At 38.5% G+C, this 19,886-nt stretch overlaps 1 pseudogene; it reads right to left on the minus strand.

Annotated features, from left to right (window-relative positions):
• The window catches only part of LOC105985121, a 59,226-nt pseudogene extending 39,597 nt beyond the window's left edge, over positions 1–19,629 (minus strand).
• Between the last annotated feature and the right edge of the window lie 257 nt (positions 19,630–19,886).

Consider the following 19,886-nt stretch of genomic DNA (forward strand, 5'->3'; position numbering starts at 1 on the left):
TTTATATTTTCTAAAAGATTTTAATCTTAAATTTTGCTACCATGACTAGCTTATTCTTTTTTATTTTTAAACCCAGACTTTTTACAGGAAGGTTCCAGCTGTGCTTTTATTTGCTAGTTGATGCTCTGAAATTCATGAAGACCTTTCTTGAATTTCTGAATTTCATTCATCTATAAAACAAGGGTGCAGAATGGCTTGTCCCCTGAAATCAGTAACTAAACTATTATTCTTTATTGATTTTCCTGTCCAAATTCCTATTCCAATATAAGAATGCTCTGCTTTGGATATTATCTTTCTGTTTCATCCTATTTATGTTCTGGGACTCCTTAAAGCTTACTCATTCTTTTCATTGTTGGGCTTAAATTTCTACAGGTTAGAGTCTCAAGGCTTCTACTCAGAAGCCTATGATAAGGATTATGTTCATTGTATAGGGAAATGGAGAAGATAGGTGGTGGTTTGAGTAGGAAGGAAGGAAAATGATGAAGAGTGACCTTGATCAAGTACTTTATGCTCATAAACTGACATACTGAATTGAAAGTCCTTTATATAACGATTTAAAAATAATGGAAAAGGTAAGACACAGGACAAAAACAGTGATGTCAGAAACTTAAAAAGACTTCCATTTTTTAATGCATTCCATATTTATACATTGATTGCTTTAGAGGGATAGGGTAATATCCACCTTTCATTCACTATTTCACAGTGGGGTGGAGTCACAGGAGAAAATAGCTCATGGCGCTAATGACTTAAGCATGTATATGGGTTTTATGAATATTGGTATTCCTTTCTACAAGCATAGTTCCTAAATGAATTATAAGCACATATATTTCAAAGTTGAAAACAATGTTAGGAGAAAGTGGTACATTTCAGTTCTGAGATCAAATCTTTTCTCAGAGTTAAACTAAATTCTATCAAAAGAAGACTTTATCATGTGATCCACTACTGTATACTGGTGTATACCTTTCTTCCTTGGGGCAGCAGAATGTAGTGATGAGCCTGTCACTAGCCAGAGGCACAAGTGTTTCAACCAGAAAAAAAAAAAAAAGAATAGCCCTGGATAGAAGTCTCTCTTAGTTGACCTCTAATCCATAGAGATAAGGATCCAATGCTAAAGACACCCTTTTCATTTGCTATTTGAAGCAAAAAGTGGAAACTTAATTTAATATTACCTGTAAAACTACAGGAGGAAACTCTCTTTTAAAAGGCATATTATGACCAGCAACAAATTCCATGGCTCCCTTTATAGGAGGCAGGGGGCAGGGTGAACATCTGGACTCCCTCTGTATCATCAAAAGGCCCTTGCTTGGCTCCCTGAGGAATTTATTTATTCATTTTTCCAGTCAACCATGAGATTAAAACGAGAGAGGTGAAAAAGGAGTGAGAAACATAACTGATAGGACTGAAGTTTCCTTTCGGTAAAAATGGCTACATTATGACCAAATAAAAATGGAAGTTAATCAGGAAGTGATCCTAGAATGCAGTTGAACAACAGTTAACAAGCTTTATTTGTTCTGTTATGCAATAAAGTGGCCTCTTGCCCTTTATTTCTTTGGGCACATACATGAATCCGAACAGAATACAGAGAACCATTTTATTTGCAAAGAACCAGGATTCCCAACCCCTACCCCTCCCACACCCTTGTCTGTTCTTAACCATTTCTCACTGGGCTTGAGACTCGAATCAAAGAGGGACTTTTTAAACTCAAGAGAATGAATTATATTATGTTACCTTATTTATGACCCCACGGAACTTGGGTCAGTTCTACAATCTCCAAGTTGGCATGTAGAAGGATACATTATAGAGAGCAAGTAGCAAACATTTCCTAAGACTTTCCAGTCTGAGTTTGCGCTATGTAATTTAGCTTCAATTAACATCAGGGGCTTACAGAATTGAAGAGGTAGGCTCTGTAATTTCCAGCACAGCTATAAAATAAGATCACATACAAAGAACCTCTTTGTCTAATAGTTTTGCCTCTTCCTAAACATGCTAAGAAGTGGTTATTTTTTCCTTGCTTTCTCCATAACAATATTACCAATATCTAGAACTAAAAGACCATTTGGATTTTGCCTGTTACTGGCTGGACAGCTAGGGGAAAAACAGTAACTTCCGTGAAGGTGACTCAGAATGATCCAGAAGCTCAGACACGAGGGAAACCCATCTACCTTTTCATTTTACTTTACTTATTCTACAGATCAATGTGCAATAATACACTTCTGTCATTTGGAGTTCGTAGCACTATGCTTTCGCTCTCTTATTAGGGTGTCTTTAGAATCTGCAACTCAGATGTGAACTGGAAAATACATTAGAGATATTAGTTATCACTACTATTTCTTCAGTGTTAGAAGACTTAGCGCTTTACAGGACTAATGCTGCTCTTCCACCTCGGCTAAATCATTACTTCATATTGATGAGGAAATTGAAGCTGAGGAATTGAGGAAACTTCCTTTGAGCACCACGCATATGACAGAGCTGAGACCCAAGTATGCTCCACTAAGGAAGCTGGACTTAGTTGTCTGTTTTGGCTTCCAAAAAGCATTAGCATGTGACATCAATGACCAAATAAAAGTAATTCAGGTTGGTGGTTAGGCCAATCTTGATGGAGGTGGGTGTAGAATTTCTGTTCACTTTTAAACCATGTGAAATAATACTACCTTTATTTTCCTAATATAGTTCTGGCAGGAGATTAGATTAGATCCTCATTACCAGAGGTTAACCTCGTTTTAAAAAAAAGACATAAATTCACTCTTGAAAATCACTAAAGCATAGCAGAGAAATTGAACCTTTACTTGCAGACCATTAGACTGTGCACATACAAGCTAGCTTTCAATATCTGACATTCTTCTCTTTCCAAACTATCCATATACCTCTTCTCTGCTCCAAACTCCCACCCTCCTCACCATCTTTTAGAAACAATATATGCTTTTAAGGCAAGGCCATTTTCTGCCCATAACTGTGGAAACTTAGTTCCCACTCACTCTGGCCCAATTCCAAGTTGGTGATATTTTCCTTTACTCCTTTTCATTGTTGTTGAATGCAAGAGGCTCTTATAGAACCAAATTTGGCGAGGCCACACCACTTCCAATGTGAAACAGCTGCAAAAACGTAAGGAAAGTTCTATTCCTAATGATTAATAGCAAAGTTCTGAAAGGACAGAGATTAACCAACAAATCCCTGGGATTTCTTTGGATCCCCCAAATTCAACAATATCAAGATTTCATATTTTCTTCTAACAGTCTTCTAGACATGTGGGTTATGAATAAAACATAACAGTAAATTATGTTCTATTTTAAATCTCTGTTAAATCTTTGCATGACTTACAATTTATAAATCTACAGCTGATGTGACTTTGATTTTTTTTTTTATGGAGTACACCTTTCAAGGTCTTTAATAGGCTGGGCACCCGTGGCTCATGCCTATAATCCTAACTACTTTGGAGGCTGAGATCTGAGGAACTCTGTAAAGCAAGTCTAGGCAGGAAAATCTGTGAGACCTTTATCTTTAATTAGACACAAAAAAGGTACAAGTGGAGCTGTGGCTCAAGTAGTAGAGCACCAGCCTTGAGTGAAAAAGCTCAGGGACAATGCCCAGGCCCTGAGTTCAAGCCCCAGTACTGGCAAAAAATAAAATCCTAATCAAACAAATACTAACAACAACAGAAAACAACAACAAGGGTTTTATTTTTTATGTTTTTTAATTTTTTATTGTAAAGATACTATACAGAGGGTTACAGTTACATGAGCAAGGTAATGAGTACACTTCCTATTGAGCATTGTTACCCCCTCCATTGTTTTCTCCCTACCATCCCTTCCCTCCCTACCTTCCCTGAGGTTCTTTTTTATTATTATTGTGATTAACTGATTACATAATTTCCCAAATTTCACAGTATTGTGGAATAATGATGCTCATTTAAAGTCACAAGTTCATTCTAACTTTCCTGGAGTAAATTGTCTATCACAGTCTATAACATATAACGGTGTCCACATGTTATACACCATACATGTGATCAGCAGCATGGGGATATTTAGTAGTGGTTCGACCAGATGAGTGGGAGTTCTTTGTTTCTTAAGTCCTGTTAATTTTGTCATATCACCTAACATTTTGGATTTAGCATCCACTTATCAGGGAGACCACGTACCGTTTGTCTCTTTGCTCTTGGCTTACCTCGCTCAACATGATTCCTTCTAGCTCCATCCATTTCCCTGCAAGTGCCATTATTTTGTCATTTCTAATGGCTGCATAATATTCCAACAATAAGGGTTTTAATAGTCTATTATCCTTGAAATGAGTCACATGTTTCAGTCTTTCCTTCTTCTAGACAATCAAACAACTCTAGTGGGGCTTGAACTCTGGGCCTGGGCGCTGTCCCTCAGCTCTTCAGCTCAAGGCTAGTGCTCTACCACTTGAGCCACAGCACCACTTCCGGTTTTGTGAATGGTTTATTAGAGATAAGAGTCTCTGGACTCTCCTGCCCGGGCTGGCTTTGAATTGTGATCTTCAGATCTCAGCCTCCCGAGTACCTGGGATTACAAGCGTGATACTAGCTTTTGAAGAAAGAAAGAGCTTAACTAGGAAGTGAACAAGTTTTATCTTTCGTGATTAGCTGCTTCACCCCTGGCCCAAAAGCAGTTAACCAAATCTATCACGGACTGGGAATGTAAAACTGTAAGCCCCAAATCAACCTTTTATCTTTGTAGGCTGATTATTGAAGGTATTTATTATGATGAAGAAAAGCTGACTACCACCGGTAGTATGAGTGCTTTAAAGGTAAAGCATCCAGGGATTGAACAAGGATCAAGAGACCAAAGTAAATTGTTATTTGTATTATTATTGATGCATTGCTTTGAACAAATCACTTCATTTTTATGTAGCTTTCCTCTCTTCTTCCAAATAAGTTTATGTTTCTAAAGATTCTTATAAGAAGTAAACACAATGCTTTCCAGCAGTGCAAATATAAAATACAACCTTTAGTACCTGGTGTCACTGAAATCATTTGGAATCCTAATGGTTTAGTCTAGCCAAGTATTGATCTCCTAGGTGAAGCATTGCGTACCTAGAGGCTGTCATCATGAGTCTCGAATCTCCCAGGGCTTTGCAAACACTGAAGGAAAATCCCTGGAAGTTTGTTGGGGGTTGCATGCATGACCCCTGTGTCTCTCTGAAGTTGACACTCTGTGAGAATTATATGACAGGAAGTAACTCGTGCCAGCATTCCTCAAAAGAAGCCTAAGGTATCTTGTCACATGAGCAATGTTTTCTGTTTGAAATCTTATGCATGGAGTACCCCATGTCAGTAAAAACTCTTGTCAATATAAGTCTTGAATTGTTAGCAGCTCCCCATTTGACAGAGAAATAGGTTTAAAATTCAATCTTTTTAACAAGAATAATATCCATAATGATTATTCTTTAATATCTGACTTAAAATAATTGAGCTCATAGAGCCCCTGCTATGTACCAGACAACATCCCAGGTCCCTCAGACCCAGATGCATAGAAGACCACAAAGTCTCTTGGTTGCATGACAATTAGAATCCAGTAGAGGGAAACAAAGAAGAGACTCACTATATTCCTCCAGATTTTTTTTTTTAATAACAAATCAGAGAAAAAGGTAAGCTGAAGGCTACCTGTCCTGTTTAACAAAGGACACAGTTTGGCCAGGGCAGGGCAGGGCAGAAAGAGCAAAACAGCTGAGGGCATTTGCTAAGGAGAAAATACAATTACAGACCATAGCCTCTAAAGTGAGGAAGAAGAGAAATAGTGGTTTTCTCCAAAAAGAATCTTTGAGATAAGGGCCTAAGGGCCAGTTGCATATCTAGAAGGCAATCTGTAAGTGAGGGAATGAACAGATGGGAAAGTAAGATGAGGAATCCAGAAAATCCTAGTGAAGTCATGTACACGGGGTTACTATGACCCCTGATGATGGTGCTGGAGAAGAGGGCCTGAGCCATTATGCCTTGAGCAGTTCACACGGCGATGTCATGTGACATTGCCCTCAGACTTCCTGCTTTTTCGTTGGTGTAATAGAGCAAGAGCCATGACTCCAGAAGAAGCTGTCAGAGAAGAAAAGTACTTGGTAAGAATAAGGTTTCTTGTTTTTATTAGCTTTAGGCCGTTGTACAAGGGGTTTCAATTCAACGTATCAGTTGATGAGTACAGTTCATCTTGATAAACGTTACCCCTTTATTCTTCTCTCCTCTGTCTCCCAACCCCAGTCATCCTGTCAGGTTACTTGGTGCCATTTTCACAATTGTACATTGAGCATCATGGCTGTACCCACCCACCCATCCTTTCTCCAGATGACTGCTCTCCTGTGCTAGGACATCAACTCCTCCCTTCAACATGTACTTTAGCTTCCTTGTATCCATTCTGTTAAACTCTAAGCTAGTTGTTTGAAGGAGTTACACCATTACAATCTTCCCTTGCTTATACCATACTTCAACAATGTTATACATATATATGTACATATGATGTTGCTTATGCTTATATATGCTTATAATTTAAACCTAACTTCCATATATCAGAGAAGAGGTTTTTTGAGAAAAATCACCATAGTTGGCTTACATGTGCCCTCTGTAAAGTCTTCAGATGGTAACAACAGAATTAGAAGCTTGTGTTTGTGTGACCACGTTATCTTTATTAGTTTCCAGGATGCCTCTTACCTTTGTATCCTCTCACACTGAGTGAAGAACTTGTCTTTTTCACCAATTCTTTCTCTGAGTGAACAGTCCTTACATTTGCCAATAGCAAGAAATAAAAGTTAAAAAAACTCTCAAGTTGAGCAAAGTGTGAAAACTTTATTCACATATATTTTCTATGCTTTGGGGTCCTAAGCTATGGCATTTTGTTAGTTATTACATATTTGTAGCTACTACTACACTCGGGGTGAGTAGTACACAAACCACCAGCATTTCTATACTCAGCAACTTCTGTATTATTTGGACCTCACAGAAGGTTAGTAACTACCCTCTATTATAATCTATTCTAATAAGCTGCAAAGCATTTTTTTTCTTTGGGGAGAATCAGTGCCTACCAGAAGAATTTCATATTTTGAAATTTTGATTATGATAATCCTTAAATATTAAAAAGAGAACTATCATATAAACATGGTCTGTACATTTAAATTTTTTCCACTTGCCCTGATCTGTGGGTTTAGCAGTCAACCAATCAAACGCTTTATTACTAAAACAAATATGACTGCTTTAAATGATCAAATCATTCAGGGTTCTTTTCCTTATGAAATAACTTCATTCCTGCAAAATAATACACTTTAGTCACTGAAAAAATAGTGAGTTAGTCCTGAAGGTTCTTTCTGGTTTTTAATACATAGCTGTCTCACACAATGTGCTTATGTTTGAAGCTTTATTTATTGTAAGTGCTTAGTTACCCAAGCCACAAAATTGCAAAGACTTTATTCTTTTATTTTTTTAGTTTCATTCTTCTCTTAGTGGTGCCAACAACAAAAGGAGATGTAACTTTATCCTTTTTAGTTGCTAAAACGTTACCTCGAAGGGTAATGACAAGTTCTCTAACTGCTCCTATTTTTTGACATTTTGTTCCCTTTTTTGGCAATCAAGTGGCTAATATATGTTTTTCAAGTTAATAATTTCAAATAAAGTTTCTTTAAATTGACAAAGGTTAAAGAAATACTCAAGCTAAAATGTTTTGGACTTTGCTTTAAAAGGGTTTGGTTTTACAGTTCAAGAAATGGGCCATTTCAAATATTCCAAGTTTTCTTTTCTATGGTTTTTGCATAAAATACAAATCCTCTCATCCTTTAAAAGATATTTAGGGCATTATTACTTGGTAGAAATAAAAAAAAGAGCAAAGAATAATTTTACTGAGCATAGCCTCAGTGTGTGCACAGAGGAAATGATAGAGAAAAATAACAAATGAAATAATCATTATTAAAATGAAACAGAATGCACTGAATCAAAGAATTCCCCAAGAGTGCTTAACAATTAAACTTGAAAAACAAGCATCCATTTCTCTCCTACTCTTTGATATGTAATGGATCTGTGTGTTCTCTCTCTGTTCTTCTATCTCACTTTTAGGAAAGAAAAGAAAACCTCAATGTTTCCTCTAATAAAGGTGTATTTCATGGGTTTTTAGGGTCCATGATGAATAGAGAAATGTTGGTGTCCTAGTAGAAATTATTGCTGTACCCAGCATTGACAAAAATTTAGAAGATGTATGTGGAAATGACCAGTTTCTCATGCCCATAACATTCAGAAGATAAGTATACTAGATTTTCTGCATAGAAAAATTTAAACATACAAACAAGGAAACTCTTCTTTTTTTGCTACTTCCATTCTCTTTGGACACATTACACTTGAGAAATGTGGCTTCACATTTTAAACATCACGCTGTATGGTTAAGCAGCACAGAGGAGAACAGCTCTGTAGATACTCTGGGTGACTTCTGCTCAAACATCTCTCTCACATGGTTCTCATAAACCATTTATCTAATGCATCTTCAATTTTTGAAGTGAGATTTGAGGTTCTACATTACTCACATTCTCTTAAGCCTCACGCTGTAGAGTGCCAGCCAAGGACTTTCCAACAGACATCCCATTATCTGATAGACAGCTCTTCTGTTTCATATTATCTACAACTGTATCCGATCAATTGGAAATATTGAATAGAACAGAGCCAGTAATAATTGTCACCAGTTATCTTTGTCCATGCTCCTCTGCTGTTATAAATCCACCTATCTGTACTATTTTTCAGCTCAGTTCTACATCAGTACCTCAAAAGTCAATCTGAGAGTTTAGTGCTTATACACTAGGCCCATACTGTTTCCCTTGATCTACAACCCAGAAAAGGAATCCAATGCTGTACTTTTCCCTGATAAACTCACTGATAACTGCTTGGTTTTTGAGCTCATACAATACCAGTAACATGCTTTTCTTCTCCTATGAATTAAAAAAATCTGGTCTAAAGGCACCTATATTTCTTTGTAAATCATTAGGGATAGGCTCAACTCTCTCTCTCTCTCTTTCTCTCTCTCTCTCTCTTTTTCTGTCTCTGTTTTTCTCTCTGTATGCTGTCATTTTTATCTAAAATCACAGACCAAGGTACACTTACCAAATCTAATAATTCAGGCCAAACTGTTGTGAAAACAGTGTATTATATTTATCAATTGGGAGAAAAGCTATCTAGACTTGAATGTAACTAAAGTGAATTTGCTTCCAGGTGAAAAAAAATGAAAACAGTTCTCACTTAAAAGACTCCATTTCACATATTTCTTTCTATGAAGTTCTTTTCTTATTCTTTTGCCTACTTTGAGTCAAGAATCTGATAGAACCAGATATGTTAGTGTAACTTTAAGTCAATGTGCTCTTTCAAAGGGAGTATTTGTGACTTAATTCACACTGCTCTTATCTTCAAGTGTGGAATTTAAATCTAAGTCCTTTATTAAGAGAATTTCAAGTACCAGAGAGCAGGTGGAGGAATTCAGGTAAAGTGGGCGGGGCCAATGAAGTCCCAGTCACCCCTGAAACCACAATGCATGATGGCTGTCTCTTGGGAGAAACACTTGTGTGAGAAACACTTGGACCAGAAAAGGCTCAGCTACCCAAGAAAGATAATAAATCTGTTTGAAAGGTCAATCAAGATCTGACTCCTCTGTGTCTGCAATATGAGTTTGAAAGTGCATGCCTGTATTTGTCATAAATAAAAACAGGAATCTTGGATTATGTCAATACCTTAGCACTCACTACTAAAAAGATGTAAGCGAGGACCTCAGGGAAAAATTGAAACCCTCCACAGGCTCTGCTCAGACCACGTCAGAGGCCAGGTTTTCATCCTGTGTACGTCCTCCTCACAACAGCTACAACGCTGGAGGCATTATGGAAGCTTACACAGACATTTCAGGCATAATGCTAACATGATCCATCTCTAAGAATAGGTCTAATCGTAATATTCCAATCAAATTCAACTTCAAATCTTTCAAGTAACCACGTGGCATATATCCCGAAACTTTTTTTTTAATTTAATTTAATTTTATTTGTGAAGATACTGTACAGAGGGGTTACAATTACATGGGCAGGATAATGCATACATTTCTTACCAAGCATTGCAGCCTCCTCCTTTGTTTACCTTCACATCCCTTCCCAGCCTCCCCCCTCCCAATCCCAATCCCAATCCCAATCCTTCCCCTCCCCTCCCCCACTCCCCCCCCCACCGATGATGTAAAGCTTGTTTTTAACATGACAACTTGTACTTCTCATTGTTGCAACAGGTCTACCTGTATCCTTAAACGACTTGTTTTTCCCCATCTTCTCCACAAGTTATACTGACATCAAATACAGTGAAAGCAGGGGTTATACTGTGGGGGAGGGACATACAAAGCAACAAAGAAGTAATCTTATAAATGCGTTAGAAACACATGCATAAAAGAAAAAAAACATTAAAATACATATCTAAGGGTTCATTCTCTTAACATCACATTATCTGACCTTTTTCCTGAAACTTTTATTGTTTGGTACCCATTACAAGATAATCCTTAAGTTCAAACATTTCAACCTAATATTATTTTATTTGCAGCAATGGACTATGTGATACACACGTGTGTGTGTGTGTGTGTGTGTGTGTTTCAGTGCCATTCCTGGAGCTTGAGCTCACGGCCTCGGTGCTGAGCTCTTAAGCATTTATGATCAAGGCTATTGCTCCATCTCTCTCTTTTTTTTTTTGCTACTTTAATTTTATAGTCAAGGTGATGTACAGAGAGGTTACAGTTACATATGTAAGGTAGTGAATACATTTCTTGTTGAACATTGTTACCACCCCTTCATTTTTCCCTCACTTTCCCTCCTTCCAATACCCCCTCCCAAGTGGGACAGCTCATTGCCAACATATTGTCTTGTGAGTAGTGTCACTGTTACATTGGTTTGCCCTTTGTCCTTTGTCGCACCATTTTGTCCTTCCCCTTCCCTTCCCTAATTCAGATAAATGTATATACAATACACAGGGTACCAAAATCAAATACATTAACATGATAAAGTATAGGGGAAAAATCCCTAGAAAAAATAGAAATAACTTCATATAGCACATTAAAAACAACAACAAAGAATAACCTCCTGTTTCCATATCTTGGAGTTGATTTCACCTATATCATCTTATATGGTCATATGTACATAGCTATTGAATACTCTACCTCTTTAACTGAAGCTCCACTTTTAGCTCTTCAGTGGTTAATTGGAGATAAAAGTCTCATAGACTTTCCTGCCTAGGCTGGCTTTGAAGTGTGAGTGTCAGACTCAGCCTCCTGAGAACTAGGATTACAATCATAAGCCACCTAGGCGCTCTCTCTCTCTCTCTCATTCTCTCTCTCTGTGTCTGTGTGTCTGTCTCTCTGTCTGTCTCTCTCTCTTTTTCTCTCTCTCCCCCTCCCTCCTTCCCCCTCCCTCTCATCTATATTTAAAAAACTTTATTTTTCTGGTCCTGGGCTTGAACTCAGGGCCTAGGCACTGTCCCTGAGTTCTTTTTCACTTGGGGCTAGTGCTCTACCACTTGATCCACAGCTCCACTTCTGGATTTTTAGTAGTTAATTGGAAATAAGAGTTTCACAGACTTTCCTGCCAGGGCTGGCTTCAAACCTCCATACTCAGATCTCAGGTTCCTGAGTTGCTAAGATTATAGGTGAGAATCAACAGCACTTGGCAACATATTTTTTTATTAACTAGTAACTCAGTATCATTTGTATGAGATAAGACAAAAAGTATCAATTATCCAGGAGAATTACTCAATATCCTAAGCAATGAGATAAGTAAATCATGAGAAAGAAAAGGAGAGCAACAGTAACGTTGATCCTCAGATCTCAGCCACTTGTTTAGCCAGGGTTATAGGCATGAACCACTGGTACCTGATAAGCAAATTGGTTTGCCATGACCCAGTTTATGTGCGTCATGAGGTTCAAGGCCCTACTAGGAAGAAGGAATTTCCGAGGCAGGGCAGGGTGAGTTTCAATGCGCTTCCCTGGCCCCTGAGAAAGGATTCGCTTAATTTCTCTGAGCCTCAGTCCCCTCATCTCTGAATTCATTTTGTCTATTGTAAGGATTATGTTAAAGATCACTAAACAATGACTGCCACCTGGTAGCGACTTTTGCTAAATGTCAACTATGGCCAGGGCACCGCACTACAGTGGGGTCAGAGAAACATAAACCAAGCTAGTGGAAATATGCCAGAGAAAGAGAGACAGAGACAGGGAGAGAGACACAGAGAGATAGAGACACACACAGAGAGAGAGAATTCATGAGAAGCAGATGACAAAAACCACGAAGACATCAACACAGGAGAATGTAGATAGATGTGGACTAAACTAAGAAGGAAACTATTTTGATTCTAAGTCAAGTATGTGACTGATAAGTGATGGTCCTCCCAGAGGAGCACAGGGTAGTAGCCTCCGGGTTTAAATGTGATCCCAGGAACATACTGACCTAGATTCTGATGTGAGTGACTGTCTACATACAGTGTATTGTAATTTTACAAGATAAGACTTAGGCTTCAGCAGAATCACTGCAAATAAACAGGCTCATTTTTAAATAAGGAATGTGCACGCATGCGCTATTTGCCACTAAGTACAAGCTGACACAAAGAGAAGGAAAGTCCCCGGGTTCCCAATGTCCTCATCGAAGTCTCCGAGTGACCTGACTGCTGTCCAGGTTGTCCAGGGCACCCCAAGCTGCTGACGAGTGGCTTTGATATTTGGTACAAGAATCACCACAAAGGAAGCAATGATAAGCTCTGCTTAACGGGGAGGAGCATCCAGGGTAAAAGTTCACAAATCAGCTAGGTCAGTTACTCCTTCGTCTGTCCTTGCTTTTGCTCCTGTTTGGGTTTTTTCTTCTCCTAAAGATTCTTCTTTCTCCAACATTTACACATGTTCCCAGGTCCATTTTTCAACATCACCTTTGAACACATATTGAAGATAAAAGATTAAAAAGCAGAGCCAGGAGCAGCTAGATCACGCCTGCAATCCTAGTTACTCAGGAGGCTGATATCTGAGGTTCAAAGCCAGATGGCAGGAAAGTCTGTGAGATTCTTCTCTCCAGTTAACCATTTTTTTTTTCAGTAAAATGCTGAAAATTGTAGAACATCAGTTTTGAGGAGGGAGAAAAAAAAACCCGAACAGACAATGCCCAGGCCCTAAAGTTCAAGCTCCAGTACTGGCACAAAAGGTTTTTTTTCCTCTTATGTGGAAGTTCAATCTAATTTACAAATATGCATATAAACACATTCAAGGTAACATTCATATATGCACAAATATATATATATATATGCATATATATACAGAGAGGCTTCCAATAGTGTAACTTCTTTGACAACTAACTTGACTACCAGGAAGCTGGACCATAAGTTGGGGGAGGGGAAAGAACAGTGGGAAGGGGGCAGACGGCTGGAGAGAGGAATAGTTGGGGAATGCAGTCACAATATGCAAGTATGTGGAAATAGAAGCAGGTAAATTGAGGAGATGGGTGGGGTTGGGGGAAATGGAGAGTGATGGAAGGGGTGTTCAGGATGCACTGTGTCCATAAGCTGACATGTTGAATTAAACTCCTTTGAACAACTACTTAAAGATAACAGAAGACAACAGGTATAGACAGACAGACAGGCCAAAAAATAAAACAAAAACCCCCACCTTCTACAAGGAGCTTCTGGTGTGGGAGGAGACGCTGTCGCTGGAGGTCAGTGGCTCTGTCTGCCTGGTCCCGCTGTGTCCCCTCTGCTTGACACAGACCCTGCACATCTGAGGTGATCATTGTCTGATGAATTAGAGAATTAATGTAAAGTGGTATGTTACACACTTTCTGCAAGAGTAGGGAACGCAGGCTGACTTCAGAGAAGACAGGGTGCCATCAATTGGTGCACATGGACTAGAAATGTATTCATCTAAAAAGGATACGAGTTGCTCAGGCTGATTAGACAACACAAAAAACATGAAATTATACAGCATGCCACTGGTGTAAATCATCCATTTTACCATGCTTTGACTTTGAGGCTGTGGTGGGAATTTGATGACGACTTTGACCATAAAGCTCCAGGAAAAAAGTAAATAGTTACGTGTTACTGGAACTTTTCTTACATCGTTTTGGCACATTATCTTTGTATTCTAAATTAAACTTCTACATTAATGTAGGCTTTGCCAAACACTGGTTTCGAATCTCTAACTCAAGACACCAATGAGCAGAGCTTCAAGGCAGAGAAACCCAGGGTGAACAGGGACTCAGCTTCATTTCTGCAAAGAAGCCTGAGAGCTCTCTTTCGCCAAAGGAATCACATGAGAAACTAACATGGTTCTATGGAAAGGGACGAAGTTAATACACAATGGCAAAGCAGAAAACAGACTTCCAAGACCTGGGGGCTGAGGTGCTTGTTTGGAAGAGGGAAGTTGGCATTGATTGTTCCTGGTGGAGAACTTTCCAAGAAACTTGCAGCCTTCTTTGCAAAAATGAAGCTGGCTCCCCATTCATCCCTGTGTTTCTTAAAGAGTCTTTACTTGACTGACAAATGCTATGCTTTATTTTGAACTGAGGTCATTTCCCTAGTTATTGAAAAATATGCTATTCAATTAGTACTACCCCAAACAAATAGATTCTAACAGGTTGCTTCTCCGAAAGTCTGATACAAATATTCATCAAATGTTTTCTTAATGGTTGTTATTCAGGCTGGGATGAGATGGAATCTTAGTGGAGTTTTGAGTTTATGAATAAGAATATTGAAAATTTCATCATTTATTTAATAACTATTTGTTTTTGTCAAGAAAGGATTTTTGTAGAGATTCATTTTATCATTCAAATCATTTAGGGCTATAAGAGATGTAATAATAACTCAATGCCTTCTAGTCATTTGTATTACCGCTTTTAAAATCCTTATCGTTCAAAGGCATCACTTTACCACTTACAGCCTAGGTGAGTATTTTTACTATCTTGCCTTTGAATCATCTACACAGAAAGGAAAACAGTAACTGACACCTTTTAAGCCCCTACACCCATGCCAAACAGAATAATAGAGACTTATGTGAGAGTAACCCTTTAAGGGATCATTATTTCACAATTTTCAGATGAAAACTATTAATATCAATTGCCAAAGTAAGTGTTAAAATTGGAATTCAGAGGGTGTTCTGACTCCAAAGCATATACTGTCTTTATACTAGCACACTGTTTCCTGACGCAGAGACGGAGGGAGGTGGAAAAATCTCAAAGACAGGCAATTGGGCTTGTGTTTGGTAGCATAAGGAGAATGGGCAGAAAAATTGGGTAGGGTGTGATATCACAAGGGCAGAAGGGACCAAATATGGCAATATATTGAATGCAGAATGAGAGAAATGGTGGAATCCAAATTCAAAAGCCTGAGGAAAACCAAACCAGCTAGTATCTAAGAAACTAATATCTAGCAGTTAGTGTGTGAAATTATGAAATTATGGTGAAACTGGGGGAGATCTGTCTTGTAGGGATCCTACAAGAGAGATCTGTATATACAGAGTAAATACACTGATAAACTGCTAAGAACTGGTCATAACAGGCATTTTCTAGAAATAATAGGTTTTCACCAACCATTTTTTTCCCCAACTATTTTCTAAGAGTAGGAAGGGTTGAGTTAACTATACAACTTTTGCTTTGCAGTGTAGGAAATGCAAGTTTAGAGGCAGAGCTGAACTGCCAAAAAGCAGCCAAGGTGCTAGCTGATTTACTTTTTCAGTTCCATGCATCCTGTATTCCTTCTATGTCTTTTTTCTAAATAGAATTTTTATAGGTTTTTTTTTAATATAATGACTTGAGGTATCATCAATTTACTAGCTTTCCAAGTACACTCCTATTTAAGCACCACCATAAGCATAGTATTAGATGAAAGATAGATGAATTGATCAATGATAGGAGATAGGTGATAGATGACAGAAGATAGAAAGATAATCTGGGCGCCAGTGGCTCACGCCTGTAATCCTAGCTACTCAGGAGGCTGAGATCTGAGGATTGAGGCTCAAAGCCAACCCGAGCAGGAGAGTCCATGAGACTCTTATCTCCAATAAACCACCAGAAAACTGGAAGTGGTGCTGTCACTCAAGTGGTAGAGGGCACCTTGAACTGAAGAGCGCCGGGACAGCGCCCAGGCCCAGAGTTCAAGCTCCATGACTGACCAAAAAAAGAAAGAAAAAGATAGACAGACAGACAGACAGACAGACAGACAGACAGACAGACAGACAGACAGACAGACAGACAGACAGATAGATAGATAGATAGATAGATAGATAGATAGATAGATAGATAGATAGATAGATAGAACAGAGGGGCTGCTTTGCAGAGCTCAGTCAGCACAACTATGCATGTAGACTTAGATGCCCTTCACTTTGTGACATTTGGATTAGTGGCATTTTTCCAGGCAACTACTCTCCAGGATGCTTCTTTCTGACTTTTATGTTTCCTTCCCTCTCTGGGTGGGATTCGCTTTCTTTTCCTCTCACCTATCATTCCCACAGATCTTTACTAATAAGAGAGTAGATTGTGCTTACATAGCTAGTGAAATTCCAAATGCAAATCAAGGAGTCTCATGGGGCGCTTGCAGGGAGTAAACTGAAATCAGCAGGTGGATCCCACACCATCACTGGATTTCACAGTCCTGGGATCCAACCTTCTCATTCAATACCAATTTATAATTTTTCTTTTAAAAAAGCCCTATAGTATGGCCAATTCCATGATAATCGGTTTGCCTGACTTTTGATCTAAAGTTAAAAAAAATTCTATTCCTATCATATATATAAAGTAACTTAAATATCTTGTATTTTAGTCTTAAATGGCATGAGGGAATGTAGCTACTTTATACCTAAGCAATTTGCAAGATTCTTACAATCAATTACGTTTTGAGAAACAGTCTTTCACATAGCTTTAAGAATCTTGTGACACTTTTTGTCACATTTACCTAGCTCCTATATGCCTGGAAGAGTTTTAACTTTACATGTACTGGCTCATTTCATCTTCATGACTTTCAATTTCCACGTCTTTTCAGATGAGAAGATTGGAGCTGAAAGGACAATCTATAAACCCTACTGCTAATAATATGCTTGAACTTCAGCCTCAGTTTCTGAACCAATGCTGTTTTGTTTTGTTTTGATTTGCACAAAAACTCTGAAGCAGGCATTCTGAGCAGTAAGAATATCATTTATCAACTAAAGCCCAATGAACTCTGTAGCACAATTAAAGCCCAAGACTGTTAGGGTGATGTGACAGGCCAACAAACATCCATTCTGAGATGATTCACTAAGATCCTTCCCTGAAATATAAAGTGAACTAAGAAAGACAGGGCAGAAAATAAAAGCCCCTATTTTGAAAGGGTGAGGGATCCCAGAAGACTATAATAGCAGGTTTGCAATCAAGGGCCACCATAAAGAACCAGCAGGAGGGGAGGTAATCTTAGTCATGCTGAGAATGCCCTGTGTCAAACCACCCAGAGAGCTGTCTTTTAAACTCTGCTTCATTTCAGAACGGACACGAAGTTTGGGGTGGTTTTTTTTTTTCCCTAGCCAGAAAACTGAAGATCAACTTAAAACCCTGGATTGAGTAGTACCCATTTGAAAAGCTGAACTGAGCATTTGCTCGCAGGATAAGTCTATTTTTCCATCATAAAATAAAATAAAATAAAAATTAGCCATACCATTTAGCAGCAAAAAGCCTTTGAACCAACCTCCCACATAAAACCACAACATTCTTCAATTGTGCTTTCTGGTAGGTCAATCTGGCACCGAGGGGGGGGGGAGGGAGGAGAGAGTAAGAGAAAGATTGAGAGAGAGGCTGCTTAAATACAGTGCTTCATTTCCCTTATTCATTTAAAAGAAAGGTCCACTTTGGCCATGTATGGTCTTTCGATCATGTCTCTGGGAATAACTTGGTTTCTGGAGGTGCAGAACAAAGTATCTGGGGAGCACGGTTCCTGAAATTATATGTTTCCAAGCAGGAAAGCCAACTCTTGAGGTTTGGAAGAGCTAAATGAAAATGGTGTTGGCCCGGGTTTCCACGCACGGCATGTTGTTCCAATCTGAAAATGGGTACTCTGTTTTTACATGAACGGAGGCCTGGGTGAATACAAATCAATGAAAAAAAAAAAACCTGGCTTTCTGGGATGAAGAATCAGAAGGTGCTCAGGTATTTAACCTGATATCAAGAGCACTCATTTGTTCTAATTGTTCTCTGGTGGAGCATGGGTTCTATTCAATAGAAAGGGGGAAATATAGAGGTTTTCTGTGTCTCCTTCAAAGTCAAATTCCTCTTTTTCATGGTCCCTACTGAGGATGTGGGTGTGTGTGTTGTATTTCTCTTCTGTAGACAACTACAGAGGTAATGGAAGGACTCCATGCATTTTTGTTCTTCTTGTTGTTTTATTAAGTAGTTGTACAAAGAGGTTTTGGTTTCCCTAATCCACTTATGAGTACAATATAGCTTGATCAGTGCCACCTCTTCCAACATCTCCATCTATTTTTATTTTATTTTTATCTTTCCATTTGATTACTTCTCTTGGATTACTTGCTAGGCTGGTACTTCACCACTTGAGCCATGCCTCCAGCCCACCTCTTTGCTGCTTAATTGGAGATAAGAGTCTCATAGATTTATCCACTCAGTTTGGCTTCAAACTACAGTCCTCTCGATTTCAGCCTCCTGAATAGCTAGAATTACAGGCGAGAGCCACCAATGTCTGGCCTGAAAGTAATTTTTTCAACACATTTTCTAGAACACAAGTTCTCTAATAATGACTCAGAGCTATTTGATACATTTAATTTCATCTGTTACATTGTACATCCATCTGCCTGTGTAAACACTACTCTCCTTACTTTGATCTGAAGGCAAAAACCCATTCCATAGTTCCCTAAGTTCTCTGTCAAACCTGGCTCCTAGTAATCCACAATGTCAAGAAAGATCCTTTCTCCCCTCTTCTCCCCACATTTCCCAAGCATTTCTGACTGTTTTCACAAAGGAAACCATAGCACACTATCAATCTTGTCTGTCTCAACTTGCCTACAACCCTCAATTTGGGGGCAAGATATTTATTTTATGAGTGGGTGTGTAAAGAATATAAATCCACAATCTTTCTGATTAAACATACTTCTCATATCTATTACATTCAAATCTCAATGTGATTTTGTTAGAGGGGAAAATCATAGCATTTCTCAAATATGTCAGTGCTATAAAAGTGAGACTCTAAGATAAGGTCTCATCTTAGATGAAAATAAAACTGAAAACCTTAAGCCTTTGAGATGGAAGAGAAATGCTTTTGCATGTCTCATTGCAAGCACACAAATAAAGTTAACAAATGAATCAGTAATGTCTCATCTATGCAAAAAACAAAGACGAGAATTTAATGATTCCTGTAAAAAGGTCCTACACAAAATTACTGTCACCCACCATCAGGTGGTTTTATTGGTTTTTTTTTTTCCATTTTCTTTTTTTCCCTTACAAACTACAGAACAGTTTTTTTTCCCAAAGAATTTTTGGCATCTGTAGATAATAAATTGTGTGAATTATTGTTGGATCAAAATTCCTTTGAAATGTCTGCAGGTGTTCGAGACCCTGTCAGAATGGGTGTATTTTAAGTACCCTGACGTCTCTGACATGCAGCCATTTCTCAGGCTTCTTTAAGGGAGAGCCCATGTTGGGAGTGGTTTTATTTAAAATTGGACACAGATGGAGCAGTACCCAGTGAAGACAGGAGGAAGCCTAGCCTATTGGCAAAGAACTAGAATCTGACTCCTTCTGATTAAATTCCATATAAGGATCCTTTTTCCTGCCCTGTATTCCTCCCCTTCATTTCTCTTCATTCACAGCAATGTGCTACAAAAGGATATCTCATTGTTAGGTTGGAAGCTACAGCTTCTTAGGAAAAATAACTTAGTTGAACACAATGATAT

Source organism: Dipodomys ordii, unplaced genomic scaffold, assembly GCF_000151885.1.
Source record: "Dipodomys ordii isolate 6190 unplaced genomic scaffold, Dord_2.0 Scaffold27, whole genome shotgun sequence".
Classification (NCBI taxonomy): Eukaryota; Metazoa; Chordata; class Mammalia; order Rodentia; family Heteromyidae; genus Dipodomys; species Dipodomys ordii.